Source organism: Nycticebus coucang, chromosome 21, assembly GCF_027406575.1.
Source record: "Nycticebus coucang isolate mNycCou1 chromosome 21, mNycCou1.pri, whole genome shotgun sequence".
Classification (NCBI taxonomy): Eukaryota; Metazoa; Chordata; class Mammalia; order Primates; family Lorisidae; genus Nycticebus; species Nycticebus coucang.
The window spans coordinates 15018693-15042712 of NC_069800.1; the positions used below are offsets into that span (position 1 = coordinate 15018693).

General features: G+C 45.2%; 1 protein-coding gene across 5 annotated transcripts in view; it reads right to left on the bottom strand.

Moving 5' to 3' along the window:
- The window catches only part of RIN2 (Ras and Rab interactor 2), a 240440-nt gene that overhangs the window by 198467 nt on the left and 17953 nt on the right, over positions 1-24020 (bottom strand). For 4 of the 5 annotated variants that reach the window (XM_053574259.1, XM_053574257.1, XM_053574254.1 and 1 more), the window contains exon 2: positions 1526-1651. The gene's annotated coding sequence lies outside the window, so the exon portion shown is untranslated. Of the gene's footprint in view, positions 1-1443; positions 1465-1525; positions 1652-24020 lie in introns of those variants that run through there. The other variant, XM_053574256.1, reaches the window with a different exon arrangement.

A 24020-nucleotide genomic window follows, 5' to 3' on the forward strand; every position in this document is an offset into this window, starting at 1 on the left:
GCCCACCTTGCACCCCCAGGCAGTGATGAGAGGAAACAACAAAGAAAAAGACGCTTTCCCTTTACTGCCAACTGTTACCCCTGTGCCCCCCCCGACCCCCCCACCCCCCGCCAGCCACCTCTCAATCCCATTCAGATTCCCTCATAAATTACAAACGTGCAAGCGGTCTCCTTTCCTTTGCATTGTCATTAATTCCCTTAGTAAAACATTTGCATTTGACTTGGGGTTGGAGGTTACAAAGACAGCCACAGCCCTCCGCCCTCCCAACCCCTGCCATTGCAAGGTGCCTTAGCAGCTCCTCCCACCAAGGGCTGGAATCTCTCATTTCTGGAATCTGAACTGGCCTGTGACTTGCTTTGGCCCATAGAGTGGGGACAAAGTCGTGCTGTGTCACTTTCGAGGCCGTGCCTAGGGAAGCCGCTCAAGCTCACTCTCCTGGAGCCTTGCTTCCGTGAAGATGAGCTCAGACTACCCTGCTGGAGGATGAGGGGTGTGCAGGGTGCAGATGAGCCCTCCCCAGCTGAAGCCGGCCTCTCTCCCCTGGTCAGCTTCCGGCCAAGCCAATTGAAGAGGCTCAAGGGAGCCCAGTCAGACCAGCTGTGCTCAGCCCAGAAGCATGGACTAGATACATGGCTGTTATTTTAAGCTACTAAATTTTAGGGTGATTCGTTAAGCACCAAAAGTTAACTGATACCCTAGATAATAAAAGGAACAATTAGGCCAGGCACCGCAGCTCATGCTTGTAATCCTAGCACTCTGGGAGGCAGAGGCTGGTTGACTACTTGAGCTCAGGAGTATGAGACCAGCCTGAGCAAGAGTGAGACCCCGTCTCTAAAAATAGCCAGGCATTGAACTGGGGGGCACCTGTAGTTGCAGCTACTTGGGAGGGTGAGGCAAGAGAATCACTGGAGCCCATGAGGTTACTGTGAGCTGTGATGCCATAGCACTCTGCAGAGGGTCACAAAGTGAAACTCTGACTCAAAAATCAATACATAAATCAATAAATAAAATAAAATGAAATTTAAAAAAATATAAGGTAAACAGACAAGGGCCACAATTCCTGCAAGTGAAAGCTGATCCAAAGGAACAGGCTGTCCACTTGTGAAGGATCCTGAGAAGTGAATGAATTAACCCATGAAGGTGCTCTGCTGCGCTGGCCCATGGCCCGTGTTCTGTAAATGACAGTGGTTAGACTTGGTACTCTGGAGGCTCCTGACCTGTCCTGATCTGGGTGTGGCCCTGCTGCTCCTGCCCCAAGAGCAGAATCCCTCCAACATCTGGAAACAGGAAAACACCCTCTCTGACACCCTGCCAGGGCAAACTCACTTCTGTGGCCACATACAAAGCTATGGCATAAACAGCCCCAGTCAGGTGACAAGCTGGGAAATGAAAAGAACCCTGCGGCTGCTGCACACTGGAGTTTATAGTCCCATCGTTACACACCTCTTTAAGCCAGCTCTGTCCTCCTCTTTTGCTCCAGCTCAGCTCGGCCTCCCCAGCGGTTTATAGTCCCACTGTTACGTACCCCTTCAAGCCAGCATCTCTCCTTCTCTCTTGCTCCAGCTCAGCTCGGCCTTCCCAGCATTCTGCAGGGCTCACACATTTTCTCTTCTCTGGTGGGAGTTCAGAAGCCTAGATCTCTTATCTCCATCTGCAACACACGAAATTGACCATTTAGGGCAGAGGTTCTCAACCTCCCTAAGCTGCGATGTATTTTCATTGTTACAAAGGGGTTGAGACCCACAGGTTGAGAACGGCTGATTTAGGGTTTTGTATTGTTTTTAAAATGCCATGAACACTCACCCAGAGGGCCTGCCTCCCAGCCTGGCTCTGGGAGGATACCTTCATAAGCGAGAACGCAGTGACGGCTTCTGATCCCATCTGATGCTCAGCATTCTAAGCCCATCTCTGCCTGTGGACCAGGAAACTGGGGCGGGGGATTCCTTTACCAGAATGCCCTCTAAACCCTTGTGCCAATAGATAAAACTGCAAATGGTCTAATCAGCCACCATCCTGTCTTCTCCATCGTTACGTGACCATTCAGTTTCCCCTCACCCTTTGCCTCTCATTGGGATCTTCTAGTCCAGGATTCTGGAGATGGGCCTCATCTGACTATGAGATTTCCATATCATCCCTTTTGCGTCAAACACAAAATTACCTAAGCACATGAACGTAGTCATCTTGCTTGCAAACAAACAAACAAAATGCCAATGTTAGATCAAAGCTCAAGTTCCCTTGGACCGTCACCACTGACACCTATACTCACATATCCTCAGCAAAGGTGGACATTGTTATAATTTGGATCCTATCTTTTCAGATTGCTTCTGCGCATTCCAGTATTCAATTACACCCCCCACACACACACACACGAGTTTCTTTTCTAAATAAGTGTTTATCATGTGCTCCATTCTCCTCGATCATTCCATCCTCAGGATGTCTCATTGAACCTGCTCCATCAGTATAAGATTATCTCATTCTTTTTTCCCCAGGCCTTCATAATATTTCATGGTCTCAAGTCCTCTGTTGGGCTCTACAGCTGGCCTCTGACTTCCCTGCCAGCCCCTCCCATGGACTCCTCCGGGCAGCCACACGAATATCCCTTAAATAAACTCAAACCCAGAGGTAGGCACCCAAATCACGTGGCAGAACTTGATCACAAAGCTTAACTCATCAGGGGTTCTCAGCCCTGGCTCCACACCTGAGAAGATTTAAGCGCGCTCTAAGCCAGGGTATGCCCCAAATCAGTTACAGCAGAATGTCAGGGGGTGGGACCAAAGCAGCCCTATTTTCAAATCTCCCTGGGTAAACTGAAAAGCTTCTGCACAGCTGGGAGACAACAACCAAAAGACATTTGCATACTATGATTCAGACAAAAGCTTGATAAGTAGGATCTACAGAGAAGTCAAGTTAATCAACAAAAAAGACCCAACATTTCCACATATGACTGGGCAAGAGACATGAATAGAACCTTCTCTAAAGAAGACAGATGGATGGCTAACAAACAATGAAAAAATGCTCATTGTTCCTAATCATCAGAGAAATGCAAATCAAAACCACCCTAAGATATCACCTCACCCCTGTGAGAATGGCCCATATCACAAAGCCTCAAAGCTGCAGATGCTGGCGTGGATGTGGAGAGAAAGGAACACTTTAACACTGCTGGTGGGACTGCAAACTAATACAACCTTTCTGGAAGGAAATATGGATCATCCTCAAAGAACTCAAATTATACCTCCCATTTGATCCTGCAATCCCATTACTGGGCATCTACCCAGAAGGGAAAAAATCCTTTTATCATAAGGACATTTGCACTAGACCGTTTATCACAGCTCAATTTACAATTGTCAAGATGTGGAAAAAATCTAAATGCCTACTAACCTGGGAATGAATTAACAAGCTGTGGTAGATGTATACCATGGAATACTATTCAGCCATTAAAAGAGGTGGAACTTCACATCTTTTGTATTAACCTGGATGGAGGTGGAACACATTCTTCTTAATAAAGCATCACAAGAATGGAGAAGTGAGAATCCAACGTACTCAATTCGAATATGAAGGCAGTAGGTGAGCTAATACAAGGTGGGGGGTAGGGGATGAGGGAGCTGGGAGAGGGGAGGAGGGAGGGGGCAGGACACACTTATCAGAGGGACTTTATCTAACAAATACAGTCAATGTAACCTAATTCTTTGAACCCTCAATGAGTCCCAAACAATAAAGAAAAAAAGCTCCCTGGGTAATTCCGATGTGCAGCGAAGGTTAAAAGCCTGTGGATTGAGTTGTTCCATAAATTAGGATTGCTGCAGGGCATGAAGACAGGCAGAGCAGACTTATACCCTCCTTACGTTCAAGTGATCCTCCTGCCTCAGCCTCCGGAGGAGCTGGAACGACAGATACCTGCCACAGTGGCTGGCTAATTGTTTTATTTTTAGTAGAGAAGGGGTCTCACTCTTGCTCATGCTAGTCTCAGATTCCTGGGCTCAAGTGATCCTCCCTTGGCCACCGGAGTTCTAGGAGTACTGTTCTTGCTCTTATCCAGTTGTAAAACCAATCACAATTAGACATGGCGTAAGAATAGGAATATAAACGAATGCAATTCAAAGTAACCTGGTTAACTTAATGCAATGATGATGTTTGCCAGAAGTCAGTCAGTCTTGCTACACAGATATGATGGAGCTGCATCCTCTGTGAAGGAAAGGCTCACCTAAGACAGTAAATGAAAAATTACCCTTAAATCTAATCTGCCGTGCACAGAGGCTCACACAAGCTGGAGGCCATATAGCTGGAGACGCCCTGCAGGAAGGGTAGGCTTCAGTGCCCCGCTGCAGCTGATTCTGGACACTCACTCACCAAGCGGAAGGGCAGGTGGAACGGCTCGCACAATTCACATTATTCTAATCTCTTCCACTCTCTGAATCCTCCCACCGTATTTCTCTATCTGAACTACTGTGAAGCTTTCATTCATTCACCCTTACTAGAACACATTTGACCTTGACTTGGGGCAAAATAATTTAATTAATGATCTTTAAAATTTTTGCAGCACATAGGTTGAAAGTCGCTATTCTAGATGCTCATTTTGAAAATCTCTTTTCTCGCTATCTCTCTCCTCCCTCTCTCCCTCCCTCCCTCCTTTCCTCCCTTCCTTCCTTTGACAGGGTCTTGCCCTACTGTTCTGTAGAGTGTGGCAGCATCATCACAGCTCACAGCAACCTCAAATTCCTGGGCGCAAGTGATCCACCTGCCTCAGCCTCCCAAGTAGCTGGAACCACAGGGGTGCACCACTATGCTCGGTTAATTTTTCTATTTTTTGTAGAGATAGGATCTCACTCTTGCTCAGTTTGGTCTTATACTTTTGGCCTCAAGCAATCCTCCCTCCTCAGCCTCCCAAAGTGTTAAGATCACAGGCATGAGCCACTGTGCCCCGCCTTAAAAATCCTTATTCTAGACCAAATCTTTCATTTTACAAGACAGAAAACTCATGTATACACTTCCTCTTGTACGCAGACGTGCCTCTGTTTATTATGCTTTGTTCACTATTATTTCACGTCTGTATATTCACACAGCATTTTGTTCATCTGAAAGATCCCTAAACAGTTACTTTGTGAGTCCTTCAACACAAAGCTCTTGCAGCTCACTGATGTTTCCATGTGTGTCGTCCGGGGCAGAGGTCGTGTCACACTGGGAAGCGGGAAGCAGGTGTGCGCATGGCTACTTGCTCACTGAGCTGTCACCTGCAAGCAGCCAGGAGCACTCTTGGGGGCCGCTCAAAGCACAGCTGGCTTCATAGAGAAGGGGCTTTGCTGTCCTTAGTAGCATCTCAACAGTTATCATACTGTTTTCCAGCCTAGAACCTGTTTTATAATAACACCAGACCATATTGTTTTAGGTGTTTGATGCCTTTAGCACATGGAAAAAATAAAGGGGAATAGAAGCTGGTAACAGTACTCAATTTTCATCAACATTGCTGTAGTAGCAGCAGCATTAAAACCCAGTTTTTCAACTGGGTTTCAACGCCAGGGGAAAAACTCAACAGGCAAAATAGTGTTAGTCAATTTCCAAAGAAGTTCTGATTTTGAAAAATACATTAGATATTAAATCAAAATAATAGACACAAAACTGAACTTACACTAAATATATATGACATGACGCATGTTATAAAATCTTATATACAGAAACTTAAAATGCTAGCCACTTAAAACTGTGGTTTTAGGTAAGAAAAATACAACTGTGTATTAAGAAGAGAGGCAGATGGACAGAGGCTCCCCAAGCCAGGGCCAAGCAGCCAAACCCTTGGGATGCTGTGTCCACCGTGCTGTGACCTTGCTGAGTCAGTGTCACGAATGTCTACACCGGCGCATCTCAGCAGCAGGCATCTGCTCTAAATGGTTTATTGAATTTTAACAGGGTTGTGCTCCTAAGAGAAATGCAAATTCATAAAGAACAAATAAGAATGATCCAAACTACAAGATCTAGAAAACAGCCTCAACAGGGCCAATCTAAGAGCTATTGGCCTTAAAGAGCAGGTCGAGAAAGAGATCGGGATAGAAAGATCATTCAAAGAAATAGTAACAGAGAACTCTCCAAACCTAGAAAAAAATATCAATATTTAGATACAAAAAGGCCATTGCACACCAAGCAGATTCAATGCAAACAAGACTACTCAAAAGCATTTTCTAATCAAGCTTCCAAAGGTCACTGATAAAGAAAAGTTCCTGGGCGGCGCCTGTGGCTCAGTGAGTAGGGCGCCGGCCCCATATGCCGAGGGTGGCGGGTTCAACCCCGGCCAAACTGCAACAACAAAAAAATAGCCCGGCGTTGCCCCGGGTGCCTGTAGACCCAGCTGCTCGGGAGGCTGAGGCAAAAGAATCGGGTAAGCCCAAGAGTTAGAGGTTGCTGTGAGCTGTGTGACGCCACGGCACTCTACCCAGGGCGGTACAGTGAGACTCTGTCTCTACCAAAAAAAAAAAGTTCCTAAAGGGAGCAAGCAAAAAGACAGGAAAAAATACCTGTGTGTGTCTCTGTGTCTATATCTGTGTGTGTCTGTGTATCTGTGTGTCTGTGTGTGTGCTGTGTGTGTATGTGTGTGTCTGTGTGTATGTGTGTGTCTGTGTGTATATGTGTGTGTGCTGTGTGTGTATCTGTGTCTGTGTGTGTATCTGTGTGTCTGTGTGTGTGCTGTGTGTGTATCTGTGTCTGTGTGTGTATATGTGTGCTGTGTATCTGTGTCTGTGTGTGTATCTGTGTGTCTGTGTGTGTGCTGTGTGTGTATCTGTGTCTGTGTGTGTATGTGTGCTGTGTATCTGTGTCTGTGTGTGTATCTGTGTGTCTGTGTGTGTGCTGTGTGTGTATCTGTGTCTCTGTGTGTATATGTGTGTCTGTGTGTGTGCTGTGTGTGTATGTGTGTGTCTATGTGTCCGTGTGTGTGAGCTCCAGCACGCCTGGCAGCCGTCCGCACAGTCTAGCCGCCCGTCTGGCAGCCCAGTACTCCAGCGAGAATGCAGCAGAGAGCAAGGCAGACATCGCCTGGTCTTTTCCTTTCCAGCTTATCCTCAGAAGTAACGCAGGGTTACTTCTGCCAGCCCATAGGTTACAAGTGAAACACAATCCCAGCCAAATTTGATTAGCCTTTATCTCTTAGCCAGGTGGTGTGAGGGGAACAAGCAGGATGAGCCATGCCGTTGGTGGAGATCTTTTAGAGAAACGCAACCCGTCCCACAGGCGGAAGTTAGCAATGTTCTGCAAATGTCACATATAAGGAAGCCATTACCATTCTGACTTCTCCAACCTATAAGCCAAGGCAAAGCATTTCCAAGCTGTCCCACGTAGGCATAGAAAAAAATCTTTCGTGTGTTCTTTGACAAATATGCAACTTTAACGATAAGTATAATGTATGAAAGTTACTTTTCCCACGATCAAATAGTACAGCATGATTACTGTGGTCGGAAACATCTCTGAAAAGTTTATCTCTGAAATTTTGACATATCATCAAGGAGAAGGAAGCTCTTTTTGGAAAGTTTAATCTATTTAACCAGGTCCATTTGATTTGCCCTGGGAAAGTATTTGGGCATTTCCCACAGCCTCATTTAACAGAGAACTTGTCAAGCGAAAACTGTGGTGCAAATTGGCCTTACTAAATGTTTCCCTCTGGAAGAGTCAGTACACTTATGGGTCAGAAATACTAGTTTTGGGGTTGGAAAAAGCAGGAGAGGAAAGGCAAGCGGACAGGTGACAGGTGTGTGCTCTGTTCACTGCAAGGATGGTCCCCCTGGCCACGGGTATCTGCAAATTGAATTTTTTCATTTCCTGTCCAGAGTTCAGCCAACTCTCACTCCACATCTTCCTGCATTTTCTCCACTTTAGTTCTGATTTTTATTTAAATTTTTGATTCAAGGTTGGGGTTTTTCCTTATCCATGAAAATACTTACTAAGGATATTTAATAAATTTTGGAACATTGTATTACAGTTTTCCTCTGCTTTGCCGTGTGTGTTCGTGTGTGTTGGGGGAGGACGTTCATTAGCTGAAATGCCTCGATTCTCAAACTTGGTTTTCTTCTGGTGCGGGCTTTGCTCACACCTGCCCGCCGCTTCCTGCTCGTTTTGGAACGCATTTTCTTTTTTGCACCTGCGGCGAGAGCGGACGCCCAAGGCGGTTTCCTGATTCCAGCGCGCCCCCTACCGCTGTTGCAGGAGAGTGCGCTTTAGTGCCAAGTGCTTCCTTTTGGACCCGGAGCACGCGGCGGCTTTGTGACTCCGTGACTCTCTTTGATCCATGCAGGACCCCTGTTTTTATCTCTTGTCTTCTTTCTGGATACCACCAAGTCTCTCAGGGAAGCGCCCTGCCGTTCCCCAAGCCTCACCTTTTCCACGACGGCCACCCGGCTGCTCCCACTGAGGACGGGCCCGGTTTTTCTGGGGTGTTGCGGCCCGGGCTGCGTCACTGCAGCCTCTGCGGACCCCTGTCCTCCCCCACGTGTCCCCACTGTGGTTCCAGCCCGTGCTCCCGACAGAGCGGAGTCCACAGCCTGCCTGGGGGGACCCGGTGCTTCTCTGGAATTCTGTCTCTCGGTAATCCTGAGAGCTTGTGCAAATAGTGGTTTTATTTGCTTATTTTTTTAATTTGAGAAACTTCTTTCAAGGCAGGGGAAGGGGAAGAGATGGGATCTTAGCCCATGTTGAAATAATAATGCCATCCACTACATCAAAATATCCACCTTACCCGAACCTATTAATTCTTCACAGTACAAGCATTTCTTAGTAAAACAGTATTTATAACTTTTTAACAAGGAGCCCTTTGTAATCACTAACACGCGCACACACACAATTGTTTGCATTCCTGTCTGAGCACCGCAGCACAGCTGGAGCTGCAATTCTTACTTGTCATCTTTGTCACCAGACAGACAAGCCTCCTGCCTCAACTACAGCAGCAAAGGTCGCGGCGCCCTGGACGGCACCCGCCAAAGGTTGCTGCAGTTCTTGGAAAAGCCCTGTCTGCTTCTCAGGTTGCCTCCGGAACCGGTCACCCCCGTGTCCGCAGAGCGCTCGGCCCCTGGCGCCCCTGCTGCCACAGCCCCTCCCTCTCCGGCGCCGGCCTGCTGGGCTGCACCGGGCAGGCATCTGCACCTCTCCGGGGGATTCCTGTGGTCTGGGCATTTCCCATGTAGAGGTCTGAGGTGCTGGGGATCGACCCCCGGTCTCCGACAGCCCTCCACCTATGACTGGCTGGAGCCCGTCACCCTCCACCTGGCCACCCCTGGCAGTGGCTGAGCCATCTGTGTCGCGAGGTTAAGCCCTCCTTGTCTGCAGGGGAAGGTAACACCCTCCGTAATGCTGCCGGTCTCACCTTCCTCCCCACCCCCGAGGTTTCCTGGGATCCGCACTGCCCCTCAACCAATTACTTGCAATCCAATCCTGTTCAGAGCCTGTTTCTGGGAGAACTCAGACTCGGACAGCCCCCAGCCTCCCAGACCCTCTGCCTGCACAGGAATCGCCCAGGTCAGAGGCAGGAAGACAGCTCCAAACTGGATCCCCCACCTAAACATGGCAGGAACAAGAGGGGGCTGCAGACGTGATGCCCATGGACCAGGAGAAGTCCTGGCCGGTGTGTGTGAAGAATCCTGGGGTGGCTGTGGCCGAGATTTAAAGGGGCAGCAGTGAGCAAAGGCCTGTGGGCACAGACTTCTCTGAAAATGTCTCAGGAATAGATGAATAAGTGAGGAGGAATTTAGGTTGTGAAAACCACATTAATATAAACCCAGTTAAACACAGAAGGGTTTCCTGTTATGACTCTAATATAATAGAAACATTTGTTGCCTTGTGACCTGATGGAGCAACATGATCAGTATGAACAGGACAGTGGGTCCCTCTGGCTCCCCCCTGCCACTGTGTGGGACCCAGAAAACCCACCCTGACTGCTGGCAGCCCTGCTCTCTGAATTCTGGTTCACATATCAGAGCACCTGTCATTTGTGCAGAGATGGAAATGGGTAAGTTTCTCTTCCTTCTTCCCTTTGCCACAAGCTGCGGGCACTCTAGTCTCCCTCTCATCCCAGCCCCCAGGCTGGCAGGGAGCCCTGCTAAATACCTGCTGAGCGGCCACGATGTAAACAGACGGGTGTGCCAAGCAGGAAATACCTTAACTATTAAGACATAGGACAGATCAACCTGGGCATGTTCTAGAAGGGGCCAGACTGGCATGGAAAGTTGACTGGTCAGGTTCATGCCAAGTAAGAGCCAGGGAGGCATTTGGAACCTACAAGAAAAAGAGGAACATGTACAGTCAGAATCACTGCTTTTTCCAATTTAAGGTGAGATCAATTAAGTCAATAGTTATTTGAAAAACTTTGTTATTTAATAATAACGTTTTACTATTCGGTGTTTTAAATGCGTATTTCATGCCTGATCTTGGGTTAGGTGCTAGGGACACAGCAAGGACAGATAGGCTTGGATCCTTCTAGCCACAGGATTGCGGTGGGAAAGACAGATCGAGCTAGTGTGATGAAGCCATTAAATATTTTATGAATTCTTCTCTCTTAATTCTCTATTCTACTGGTCTGACGTGGGCTGTAGGATTCTGGTCATGTGCCAAGCCCAGAGAGTAAAAGATGAGCCATCTAGACATGAGAACCTCAAATGAAGTTTTTTCTTATACAGCTTTATTTAAAATGCATTCTACATCACCCCACCTTAGTCCCCACCCTATCATGGGGGATGTAAACTTTTCTTTAATGACGCAGGGTCATCTCAATACATATGTTTTATCCTTGGTTGCAGGGGGCATTACAACTGCAAGCTCAGGGTTATTGAAGACTGGCCACAAAGGTATACCTGGAAATGAGTTTTCTTGCAAAATGAAACAAAACAAAACAGTATAGTTTTTTGTGTAGATCTTTGCCTCTCTCCTGAAAATGTGTGGAAGGGTAGGCAGATGTGACATTTCCTGCGTGATGCAACACTGCTGCTTTTCTAAACAGATCCGCACAGCCAGGACACACAGAGTTTTCTTAACCTTCAGAAAGCCGCCTACTTCAAAGCCATTATCAAAGTTCTCTGCCTTGGCAATCATGAGCAATTCCTGAATCCCTATTCACACTGTGGCAGCCATTGTGGCTGAAGCCATGGCTGCTCACTGGGCATCTACACACATCCTCAACTTCCCAGATGTTCCTGCCTCTGGGCAGGTCCATGTGACTGGGTTTGGGCCAGTAAAATATGGGTGGAAGTGGTATCCGCCACCCCCACACAGACATGGCATTTAAAACTATCTCATGTGTCTTCAGCCCTCCTCCCCTTCTGCAACAACTTTGTAAACTATATGCCGCAGGTGACATGCTGTAAGATGGAAACAGCCTGGGCCCCTGAGTCACCATCTGAGAAGGGCCACCAGCCCACACTGGCTACACATCCACCTTCACATGTAAAGTCTGGGGTTTATTTACTAGCTTCTCCCAACAAATGCAACCATCTGGCCACGCTGCACCCACATTTCCATCTTTCCATCACTAAAGGCCCTAGACCTGGGCCTTGCCTCCCCATTGAAGGCCTCTGGTGTTGACCTTACTGCACACAAAAATCACAAGAACAAATGCTGAGTGCACACGCCATGCCAACCAAGTGTAAGCATCATACACGCACAACTCCTTTAATCATTTCCTTTAAGGTGCTGTTCTTATCTCCATTTCACATATGAAGGAATGAGGCTCAGAGAGGTTAATTAATTTGCACAGAGAACTGGAACAGAGGCCATGTGCTGTCATGCAGCGCACTGTTACACTGCTCCACCCATCCTGTGTTTAGACACCATCCAGCTGCCCAGCACAGTGCACTAACACCACACTGGCTCACAGGAGGTCTCCTGGCGACATCCCTGATTCATATGGGCTTGCTCTGGTTTAAGAGAAGCTTACTACACCCAGATCTTGGAGGATGGCAGAGCATGTGACATGGACCAGAGAATGGCAGGGAGCTTCTTCAAAACCTACCAATTTATGATTATGGGAAGCTGTCTCCCCAAACTACCCTAGGTCATGACGGCTTTGTGCTATTTTAATGCTTTCCTTTTAACTGAATTCTAGGCATATGCAGCCTTAAAATTATACAGCTGCCTGCATGATATATGAAATTTCTCAAGAAATATTTTCCACATTAACAATTCATAATTTGAATTGCATTATGTTCTGGCCCAAGCGTTGAATCAATGAGGCATTAATGCTTTGTATTTTTGCCTTTGTATTTTTCTGAATTGTTGATATTGTATACAACAAGTGGATATTAGCTTTATGATCAGAAATAAAAGCTATCATCTGTTAGTGAGGTGCAAGGAGAAAGGAAAGGAAGAGATTCAACCATTATAGAAGCCATAACATTGCTCAGAGGAAAACACTCTGATTTCCAGAAGAAGGCTGGTTTTGCTGTGCTTGGGCAAATCTAAGATTTGGTGTATTCTTTCCCTAGAGGCACAACATATGCTGTCCAAATTAATCACATTAACTCTGTAATAACTGTGATACCTTTGAAAGCCATGGTGTGGCTAGATTTCTAACCACCGAAGTTCTTATTTTAGGAAATCTCTTAAGTGTTTAGGTAAGAAAATACTTGCATTTCTAATGATAGGGTCTGTAGACATTTATCTGAGGCTCTCTTGGCTACAACATGAGGAGCATTGACAGAAGGAATCAGATTTTCATCCTGGGACGCAACGTGGCTCCTGGAATGGGGACGTCATTCCTTACTCGAATCTCAGCTTCCATAGCCCTTGTCTTGGGATCCTAAGTGAGCTAGTTGTACTGCTCTGAGGTTCAGTTCTACTGACCCAGGAACTGTGGATTATAAGAATGCCCTACCCTCAGGATTTCACTGCAAGAATAAGATGAGACGGGGGCAGAGCCTATGGCTCAGTGAGTAGGGCGCCAGCCCCATATACCAAGGGTGGCAGGTTCAAACCCAGCTCCCGCCAAACTGCAACAAAAAAATAGCCGGGTGTTGTGGCGGGTGCCTATAGTCCCACCTACTTGGGAGGCTGAGGCAAGAGAATCGCCTAAGCCCAGGAGTTGGAGGTTGCTGTGAGCTGTGTGATGCCACGGCACTCTACTGAGGGTGATAAAGTGAGACTCTGTCTCTACAAAAAAAAAAAAGAATAAGATGAGATGATCTCTGTGGGAAGCCCAGCCCAGGTCCTGGTCCAGAGAAGAGCAGTGGGCTCACACTTGCTGCATGAGAGCACTCAGTAAATCCCAGGTGCTGTTACTAATTGTCATGCAAATTTCTTTACCCGGGCTCTGAATGCCTGGTCCCTCCTTGACACATGGGATAAATCACTTGCTCTGTAGAACCAGAAATCAGCTCGGGAGGCTAAGGCAAGAGAATCGCCTAAGCCCAGGAATTGAAGGTTGCTGTGAGCTGTGACTCCATAGCACTCTACTGAGGGTGACAAAGTGAGACTCTGTCTCTACAAAAAAAAAAAAAAAGAACCGGAAATCAGATATCCTCTGATCCTTTCACTGAGATGCTCTTCTGGGCCTAACCCAGAATTGCAGAGCAAGTGGCTAGATCTCCTTTTCATGGTTTTGCTGTGATTCAAGAGGATCTTCCCAAACCTTCTCATTAAAACTCTCCTTTGGTCAGCCACATGGCCCGATTTTCTCTTTTAAGTTGCTTATAATTTTCTTATAAGAAATGCCTTTGTGATGTGCCCAGTCCAAACTCTACTCAAGTTCAGATCCACTGCTTTTAGTTTTGGGTTGTGAGGAAATGGAGAAGGGGAACTCCAGGAATCACAGAAAAGTGGAGAGGCCTGCAATACAATCCCAGATGCCAGCAATGCAGCTTAAGTGGCTTCCCTGGGTTTCCTTCCCTGAAACCCAAGGGGCCTTCTGAGTACCCTAGAAGTTCCTCCAACTCCCTGAAGGAAGATCCTTCCTCCACATGTCCTTGGTCCACCAGCCCATTGCTTGGTGTGGCCCAAGTACTGGCTGCTGGGGCTAGGACACACCTCCATCCCTGGCACCAAGGTGCCCAGGGTTCTCCCGGGTCAGCATCTGCTCAAAGCTAAGACTCAGCCTGTTTGGGGATATGCCACAGAAGGTCTATGCTGGGCTTTGCCATAAGCCACTCCTGGTTCCAGATCATGGCAACAGCACTTACTAGGTTTATGACTCGGGACCAATTCACTTAGCTTCTCAGATTCTTTGTTTACTCATCTGCAAAGTGAGGATCAAGGCACTTACTCACAAAGCTAAATGAAGTAAAGCAGGTAAAGTTCCTTCCCCAGGACACCCCCCCTTCAATGCACAGCTAGCAGTCCCATATGGAAAGTTTGCAGGGTACAATGACTTGGGCACAAAATCTGACTTTTCTAGGCTGGTTTCCTCTTCTGTAAAATTGGGTGATGTGATTCAGTGACTTGGGGGGTGGGTTTATTATCTCAAATTCTTTGTCTCTGTAAAGGCTCATGCAACTTTCATTCACCATCTTATTTGAACACCATACTTCACCTCTCTTATAGCACTTGACAAGGGATACATGCCTGGGGCAGTACCCTTTGCCTTTCTAAAGCCATCTTTCTTTTATCAGAAAACTTTATTTTTCCTTCTCAAACAAATGAAAATATATTCAGAGCTCGATACCTGTAGCTCAGCGGCTAGGGCGCCAGCCACGTACACCAGGACTGGTGGGTTCGAACCCAGCCCAGGCCTGCCAAACAATGGCAACTACAACAAAAAAATAGCCGGGCATTGAGGCAGGTAGTCCTAGCTACTTGGGAGTATGAAGCAAGAGAATCGCTTAAGCCCAAGAGTTTGAGGTTGCTGTCAGCTGTGATGCCACAGGACTCTACCACAGGTGACATAATGAGACTCTGTCTCAAAAAAAAAAAAGAAAGTATATTTAAAACAATTCTTTTCCCATTGAAAATATGTTTTATAGCATTATTTCCCATTCTAGGAATTTCCTTAGATTTGGAGAAAAATCACATGCCACCGAGACTGTGGATTTTAAGTATGTGTTAATGGTAATCACACATCCTAGGCCTCCCAAAATTCAGTTACGTTTTGATTGCTCCTAAAAGAATGAAATTTGACTTAAAACGCAAACAGTCAGGAATCAGTCAGGAATGCCACGAAGCAAGGCTTTGCTCCACTTGGGCATTTTGCTTGAGAAATTAAAGATCTCACATGAACAGGAATCTTTTATCATAAGGAAGATCTATCATCGGCCAGACACTAATACAAAGGTGGAAAAAAATAAGGGTGATGGTGTCTGCTCAGAGGAAAGGTGGCCCCGCGAGGCAGAGTGGAGGTCAGGTCTAATCAGCAACTTTTGCCAGCCTGCTAACCCCCCACGCAGTTTCATTGGGAACTGGAGTGTGGGGCTTTGATCTCCTGGAACAGAGGGGAATGTGTGAAGAATGTAAAACTCAGGTTCTAAAACTCCATTTGTAAGTGAGCTTGAGACTACTCCCTACGTGGTGAGACCTCTGCTCCCATTCTCAGCAGCCTGTGACAAAGACCCTAGTGGGACAGGCCAGCCAGAAGCAGAAGAGGCCTGGTGGGCTGAGGAGGGGGAGGGATCCAGGACTCCTCTGGGTCCTCCCTGTGGGTCTCCAGTTCCTGAGCACATAGTCCTTCCCAAAGTTCTACATTTAAAAAACACAACACTCGGCTCAGCGCCTGTTGCTCAGCGGCTAGGGCACCAGCCACATACACCGGAGCTGGTGGGTTCAAACCCAGCCCAGGCCTGCCAAACAACAATGACAACTACAAACAAAGAAACAAACAAATAGCTGGGCATTGTGGTGGGTGCCTGTTAGTCTCAGATACTTGGGAGGCTGAGTTAAGAGAATCACTTAAGCCCAAGAGTTGGAGGTTGCTGTGAACTGTGATGCCTTAAGCCCAAGAGTTGGAGGTTGCTGTGAACTGTGATGCCACAGCACTCTACAGAGGGCAACATAGTGACCCTCTGCCTCAAAAAAAAAAAATAAAAAAAAAAAAAAGAACCAACACTGCCATTATGAAGAGATGAGCCAGGATAAAAAACATTCCCTCATGGATAGATCCACCCCAAGACCCCCCACCTCCGTCCCTCACTCCTTTCCTATTTTGTCAGTGAACTGAAAATAAGTTAAATTACTTCTGGACTTCAGGGTGCACAAAGGATCAGAATCAGAGAGTACCTGGGAAAGTCTTCAATGAACTACATACATCACAAAACTATTTATTAGTGATGAGTTCTATTTCACAGGGAAACTAAAATCAGTTTACCTGGGCATTTCTCTACAGCTGCAGCTGGAGTTGAGCTGAGCTGGGACAGCCCGTGGAGGATGAAGCTCCTGAACATTGGGTTCCAAGTCAGCTGAACAACAGAGGGTCACAGGACAGATATATACAGTAAGACCCCCACAGCGGACCACCTCCCTAACTGACCACGTCCCCCAGTTTACCTAATTTTGGTAGACTGGATGTGTACCACATGTATGTATCGGTACAGCAGGCCTGGCTGCTTATGTTGACCACCCCTGTATGTTGACCGCTCTGTTACCGTCCCTTACAGAGGGTCTACTGCATGCTCCTTGGACTGCTCACTTCTTGGCGCTTAGAAATTTGGGCTGTGTCAATGGACACAGCTGAGTCCAAGCTCTGTTCTCCCACTGATCCACATGACCTTGAGCAAGTTAATTCTGTTCTCTCAGCCTGTTTCACCAGTGTGGAATGATGAAGAGTGCCCAACTTCAAGACTGGTATGACTGTTTAATAAGATAGCACCTGGACCAGTCCCGGCATAGAAGTGACACACACATTCCCAGGTATTAGTGTTCACGATGCACTCGTGACCTCACTCTTGGCACTCGATTGACAGTTTCTTGCTGGCCTTGAATGGTGTCCTCAGCCCCAAATGCGAAAGGCAGGCGTCCCTCCACCAGGCCCAGAAACCCTCTGCATCAGAGGGAGCCAGATGGTAACGTCCTGAACACCAGCTCCAAAAGGGGCATGGTGATGAGTTTTATAAGAAGTGAACATTATTCCTATTATCTGTATTGTATTTTATAATATATTTTAATATTTTATTGTCATTGTCACCCTCCGTGGTGTGATTTTCATAGTGATTGGGATCAGAATCACTGTATTACTGGGAATTTTGAAATTCACTACTTCTCTCCCAAATATGCTAATTTGGCCTCTAGTGTACCTCCGGTCAGCAGGAAGGAAAGGTGTGGTATACATAAGCTCTGGCACCTTACGAGAGATGTACCTGGCACCACGAGACCATAAAGAGAAGAGCAGGAAAATCCAGCTGCAGAGGTTTAACAGACAGCACATGACCAAATCAGTCATTAAGAACCACCCACTTCGCTTAAACACTGCTTTCATCCTGTGGTTTCTGCTTTCACCCGTTCTTGAGAAAGTGCCAAGTCTCCCCCAACACACACACACCTTCCCACCCCCAGCAGAATGAGGCAGGACAGAGATACTTCACAAGAGGCACTCCAGGAGGACCCTGGACGATGGAGGAAGGCCAGCTCAATTGTGTGCACCAATCACACATCCTAGGGATTTGATTGTCTCTAATTTTGCACTTGGGTAGGGGTTGAGTTGAGTCCTTCAAAACACATATGTTGAAATTGTTACTCCTCGGTACCAGAGAATGTGACCTGATTTGGAAATAAGGGCTACACAGATTTAAGTTAAGAAGAGGCAGTCTAGAATCCAAGATGGCAGCCGAGTAACAGCTTCCCTGCAACAGGGCACGGTAAGTCTGGGGAGATAAGACTCCAGGCATCTCTGGCTGGTGGGATCTGCCTATAATCATCCCTTTGAGGATACAGTTGAACTGCCTTGGGGAGAGCTTGAGCAGGAGTGCGGAGAACTTTGGGCATTGTCTAGGGCCCCAGACTGAGCCACTGAGCCAGACAGAGCTAATAGTGTTCGGCTGTGGGCCGCAGGGAGCCATTGTGAGAGAACTGCCCCGGCAAGCTCTGCCCTCAGGGTCGCAGAGCAAGGATCGGGCAGGAGCTAGTAACCTAGTGACTGAGCAGCCTAAAGGTGGGGACTGAGCTTCCTTACAGACTTAACCCTCAGGGGCACAGTGAGACCGGTTTTGGCACCCTGGAGCCTCGGGCTGTTGCCCTGGGGAGAGTGCTGTGGCGTCACAGCTCATAGCAACCTCAAACTCCTGGGCTTGGCGCTGCCCGGACCTCCATAAGAGCTGTGCCGTGACCCCCGACCTGCGACTCACGACCGGTGCCCACTGGGCCTCCGCATGCCCTGAACAGGAACTACGGGAGCCTCTCAACACTGCATCCTCCCTCCCGTACCCTTCCTGCCTCCACACCGGCCCACTCATCTGGCCAGGGACTCTGGTAGCCGCATGCCCTCTGGAGCCCTCCCTTCCTCTGCACAGAGCCCTTCTCCTGGCCAGAGACTGCTGGAGCCTTGGGCTCTCTGTGCCAAAGTCACTGAGCACCAGGCACTCCCAGAACCGTGCATACCACCTCCCACCCTGTTGATGGATCCAGGTTTGTCACACTCCAGAGCTGCTTCCACAACCAGAAAACCCTGGCTGGGGCAGCCCCAGAGGAACTACACAGGGTCACTCCCTACAAAGATCCAGCAACAATAGAGTGATCCCGCTGGGGTCTAATCTTGGACAGACACTTCTCCAACTCTGAGGATGGCCAGAGGCAACTCTGAGGATGGCCAGAGGCAATCATGAGGTGAAATCAACAGAAAAACTCTGGCAATATGAATAATCGGAGTAGATCAACTCCCCCAAGGATCAATGGGGCAGACACAGCACAAGATCCCATGCACAAACAAATAGCTGAGATGTCAGAAATCGAATTCAGAATATGGATAGCAAATAAGATTGAATTAGAACTCCAAGCAGTAACCCAAAAGATATCTCAAGAATTCAACAAATTCAAAGACCAAATGACCAAAGATTTTGACATATTGAGACAAGAAGTTGCATCCCTCAAAGATCTGAGAATACAGTAGAATCCCTCAGTAACAGAATGGAGCAAGCAGAAGAAAGGATTTCTGACATTGAAGACAAAGCTTTAGAACGTTCCCAAACTCTCAAAGAGGAAGAGAAATGGAAGGCAAAAACAGATCACTCTCTCAGAGAGCTCTGGGATAACTTGAAGAAAAAAAAAATTCGCCTTATAGGGATCCCCGAAAGTGATGAAGTGGCTTCAAAAGGCACAGAGTTTCTTCTCCATGAGATTATGAAGGAGAACTTTCCAGGCATGCCAAAAGATTCTGAAATTCAGATAACAGACAGTTTCAGAACTCCAGCAGGACTCAACCGAAGTAAGACATCCCCCAGACGCATCATAATCAATTTCACTAAAGTTAATAAGAAGGAGAAAACTCTGAAAGCAGCCAGATGAAAGAAAACCATCACCTACAAGGGCAAGAATATTAGAATAACTGCAGATCTCTCTGCTGAAAACTTTCAAGCTAGAAGAGGATGGTCATCAACTTTTAATCTCCTAAAACAAAATAACTTTCAACCCAGGATCCTGTACCCAGCTAAACTGAGTTTCATTTATGATGGAAAAATTAAATACTTCAATGATATTCACATGTTGAAGAAATTTGCCATAACTAAACCAGCTCTCCAGGATATTCTCAGACCTATTCTCCATAAAGACGAACATAACTGTCCACCACAAAAGTAAACCCACCTAGAAAATTTTGATCAAATTCCAACTTCCACAGTCACAAAAGGATTAAAAATGTCCAACAGACTCTCAAAAGGCTTATTAATATTCTCAGTCAATGTGAATGGTTTAAACTGTCCTATAAAGAGGCACAGGTTGGCTGACTGGATACAAAAACTCAAGCCAGATATCTGCTGCATACAAGAATCTCATCTTACATTAAAAGACAAATATAGACTCAAGGTGAAGGGATGGTCATCTATACTCCAGGCAAATGGACAACAGAAAAAAGCAGGCATTGCAATATTATTCGCAGATGCAATAGGCTTTAAACCAACTGAAATAAGGAAGGATAAGGATGGACACTTCATATTTGTTAAACGTAATACTCAATATGATGAAATTTCAATTATTAATATTTATGCACCTAACAAGAACCCACCTCAATTTATAAGAGAAACTCTAACAGACATGAGCAACTTGATTTCCTCCAGTTCCATAGTAGTTGGAGATTTTAACACCCCTTTAGCAGTGCTGGATAGATCCTCCAAAAAGTAGCTAAGCAAAGAAATTTTAGATTTAAACTTAACCATTCATCATCTGGACTTAACAGACATCTACAGAACATGACACCCCAACAAAACTGAATACACATTCTTCTCATCGGCCCATGGAACATACTCCAAAATTGATCACATAACTAACCTCAGCAAATTTAAAAAATAGAAATTATTCCTTGCATCTTCTCAGACCATCATGGAATAAAAGTTGAATCAATAACAATAGGAACCTGCATACTCATACAAAAACATGGAAGCTGAACAACCTTATGCTGAAGGATAGATGGGTTATAGATGAGATTAAGAAGGAAATCACCAAATTTTTGGAACAAAACAACAATCAAGACACAAATTACCAGAACTTCTGGGATATTGCAAAAGCAGTCCTAAGAGGAAAATTTATAGCACTGCAAGCCTTCCTCAAGAAAACGGAAAGAGAGGAAGTTAATAACTTAATGGGACATGTCAAGCAACTGGAGAAGGAAGAACACTCCAACTCCAAACCTAGCAGAAGAAAAGAAATAAGCGAAATCAGAGCAGAATTAAATGAAATTGAAAACAAAAGAATTATACAACAGATCAATAAACCCAAAAGTTGGTTTTTTGAAAAGATCAATAAAATAGATAAACCTTTGGCCAACCTAACCAGGAAAAAAAGAGTCAAATCTCCAATTTGATCAATCAGAAATGGTAACGATGAAATAAAAACAGACCCCTCAGAAATTTAAAAAATCCTTTATGAATACTACAAGAAACTCTATTTTCAGAAATATGAAAATCTGAAAGAAATTGACCAATACCTGGAAGTACGCCACCTACCAAGACTTAGCCAGAATGAAGTGAAGATGTTGAACAGGCCTATATCAAGTTCTGAAATACCATCAGCTATACAAAATCTCCCTAAAAAGAAAAGCCCAGGACCAGATGGCTTTATGTCAGAATTCTACCAAACCTTTGAAGAAGAACTAGTACCTATAATACTAAACCTCTTCCAAAAAATAGAAAAAGAAAGAATATAACCCAACACATTCTATGAAACAACATCACCATGACATCCAAACCAGGGAAAGACCCAACAAGAAAAGAAAATTATAGACCAATTATCACCTATGAATATTGATGCTAAAAAACTCAATAAGATCCTAACAAACAGAATCCAACAACACAGCAAAAAAATTATACACCACGACCAAGTGGGATTTATCCCAGGGTCTCAGGGCTGGTTCAATATACGTAAATCTATAAATGTAATTCAGCACATAAACAAACTAAAGTATAAGGACCATATGATTCTTTCAATTGATGCAGAAAAAGCTTTTGATAATATCCAGCATTCCTTCATGATCAGAACACTTAAGAAAATTGGTATAGAAGGGACATTTCTTAAACTAATAGAGGCCATCTACAGCAAACCCACAGCCAATATCATATTGAATGGAGTTAAATTGAAATCATTTCCACTCAGATCAGGAACCAGGCAAGGTTGCCCATTGTCTCCATTGCTCTTTAACATTGTATTGGAAGTGTTAGCCACTGCAATTAGGGAAGAAAAGGCGATCAAGGGTATCCACATAGGGTCAGAAGAGATCAAACTTTCACTCTTCGCCGATGATATGATCGTATATCTGGAAAACACTAGGGATTCTACTACGAAACTTTTAGAAATGATCAAGGAATACAGCAATGTCTCAGGCTACAAAATCAACACCCATACATCTGTAGCCTTTATATATACCAACAATAACCAAGCCGAAAAAACAGTCAAGGACTCAATTCCTTTCACAGTAGTGCCAAAGAAGATGAAATATTTGGGAGTATATCTAACAAAGGACATGGAAGATCTCTACAAAGAGAAATATGAAACTTTAAGAAAAGAAGTAGCTGAAGATGTTAAAAAATGAAAAAATATACCATGCTCATGGCTGGGAAAAAATCAACATTGTTAAAATGTCTATACTACCCAAAGCAATATATAAATTTAATGCAATTCCTATTAAAGCTCCATTGTTATATTTCAAAGATCTTGAAAAAATAATACTTCGTTTTATATGGAATCAGAAAAAACCTCGAATAGCCAAAACATTACTTAGCAATAAAAACACAGCAGGAGGAATCATGCTACCAGACCTGAGACTGTACTATAAATAGATAGTGATCAAAACAGCATGGTGTTGGCACAAAAACAGAGAAGTAGATGTCTGAAACAGAATAGAGAACCAAGAGATGGATCCAGCTGCTTACCATTATTTGATCTTTGACAGGCCAATTAAAAACATTCAGTGGGGAAAAGATTCCCTATTTAACAAATGGTGCTGGGTGAACTGGCTGGCAGCCTGTAGAAGACTGAAACTGGACCCACACCTTTCACCATTAATTAAGATAGACTCTCACTGGATAAAAGAGTTAAACTTAAGACATGAAACTATAAAAATATTTGAAGAAAATGCAGGGAAAATTCTTGAAGGAACCGGCCTGGGTGAATATCTTATGAGGAGGACTCCCCAGGCAATTGAAGCAGTATCAAAAATACACTACTGGGACCTGATCAAACTAAAAAGCTTCTGCACAGCCAAGAACATAATAAGTAAAGCAAGCAGACAGCCCTTAGAATGGGAGAAAATATTAGCAGATTATATCTCCAATAAAGGTCTAATAACCAGAATCCACAGAGAACTCAAATGTATTAGCAAGAAAAGAACACGTGATCCCATCTCAGGGTGGGCAAGGGACTTGAAGAGAAACTTCTCTAAAGAAGACAGACGCATGATCTACAAACACATGAAAAAAAGCTCATCATCCTTAATCATCAGAGAAATGCAAATCAAAACTACTTTGAGATATCCTCTAACCCCAGTAAGAGTAGCCCACATAACAAAATCCCAAAACCAGAGATGTTGGCATGGATGTGGAGGAAAGGGCACACTTCCACACTGCTGGTGGGAATGCACACTAATATGTTCCTTCTGGAAGGATGTTTGGAGAATATTTAGAGACCTAAAAATAGACCTGCCATTCGATCCTATAATTCCTTTACTACTTTTATACCCAGAAGACCAAAAATCACAATATAACAAAGACATCTGTACCAGAATGTTTATTGCAGCCCAATTCATAATTGCTAAGTCATGGAAGAAGCCCAAGTGCCCATTGACCCACGAATGGACTAGCAAATTGTGGCACATGTATACCATGGAATATTATGCAGCCTTAAAGAAAGATGGAGACTTTACCTCTTTCATGTTTACATGGATGGAGCTAGAACATATTCTTCTTAGCAAAGTATCTCAGGAATGGAAGAAAAAGTATCCAATGTACTCAGCCCTACTATGAAGCTAAATTATAGCTTTCACATGAAGGCTATAACCCAACTATAGCACAAGACTATGAGGAAAGGGCCAAGGAAGGGGAAGGGAGGGGGGTGGTTCCGGTGGAGGGAGGGTGATCGGTGGGGCCACACCTATGGTGCATCTTAGAATGGGTACAGGCAAAACCTACTAAATGCAGAATACAAATGTCTACATACAGTAACTAAGAAACGTTGAACAGTTTGATGAGAATATTTCAGATTGTATATGAAACCAGCACCTTGTACCCCTTGATTGCACTAATGTACACAGCTATGACTTAACAATAAAAAAAAAAAAGAAAAGAAAGCAAAAAATAAGTTAAGAAGAGGATGTTACATCAATCCTACTCCAATGTGGGCGGGGAAGTTTGGACATAGGCGTGCTCAGAGGGAAAATGATGGGAAGACACAGGGTGGACACCATGTGCATGTGGTGAGCCATGCGAGGCAAGTGCACACCAAGG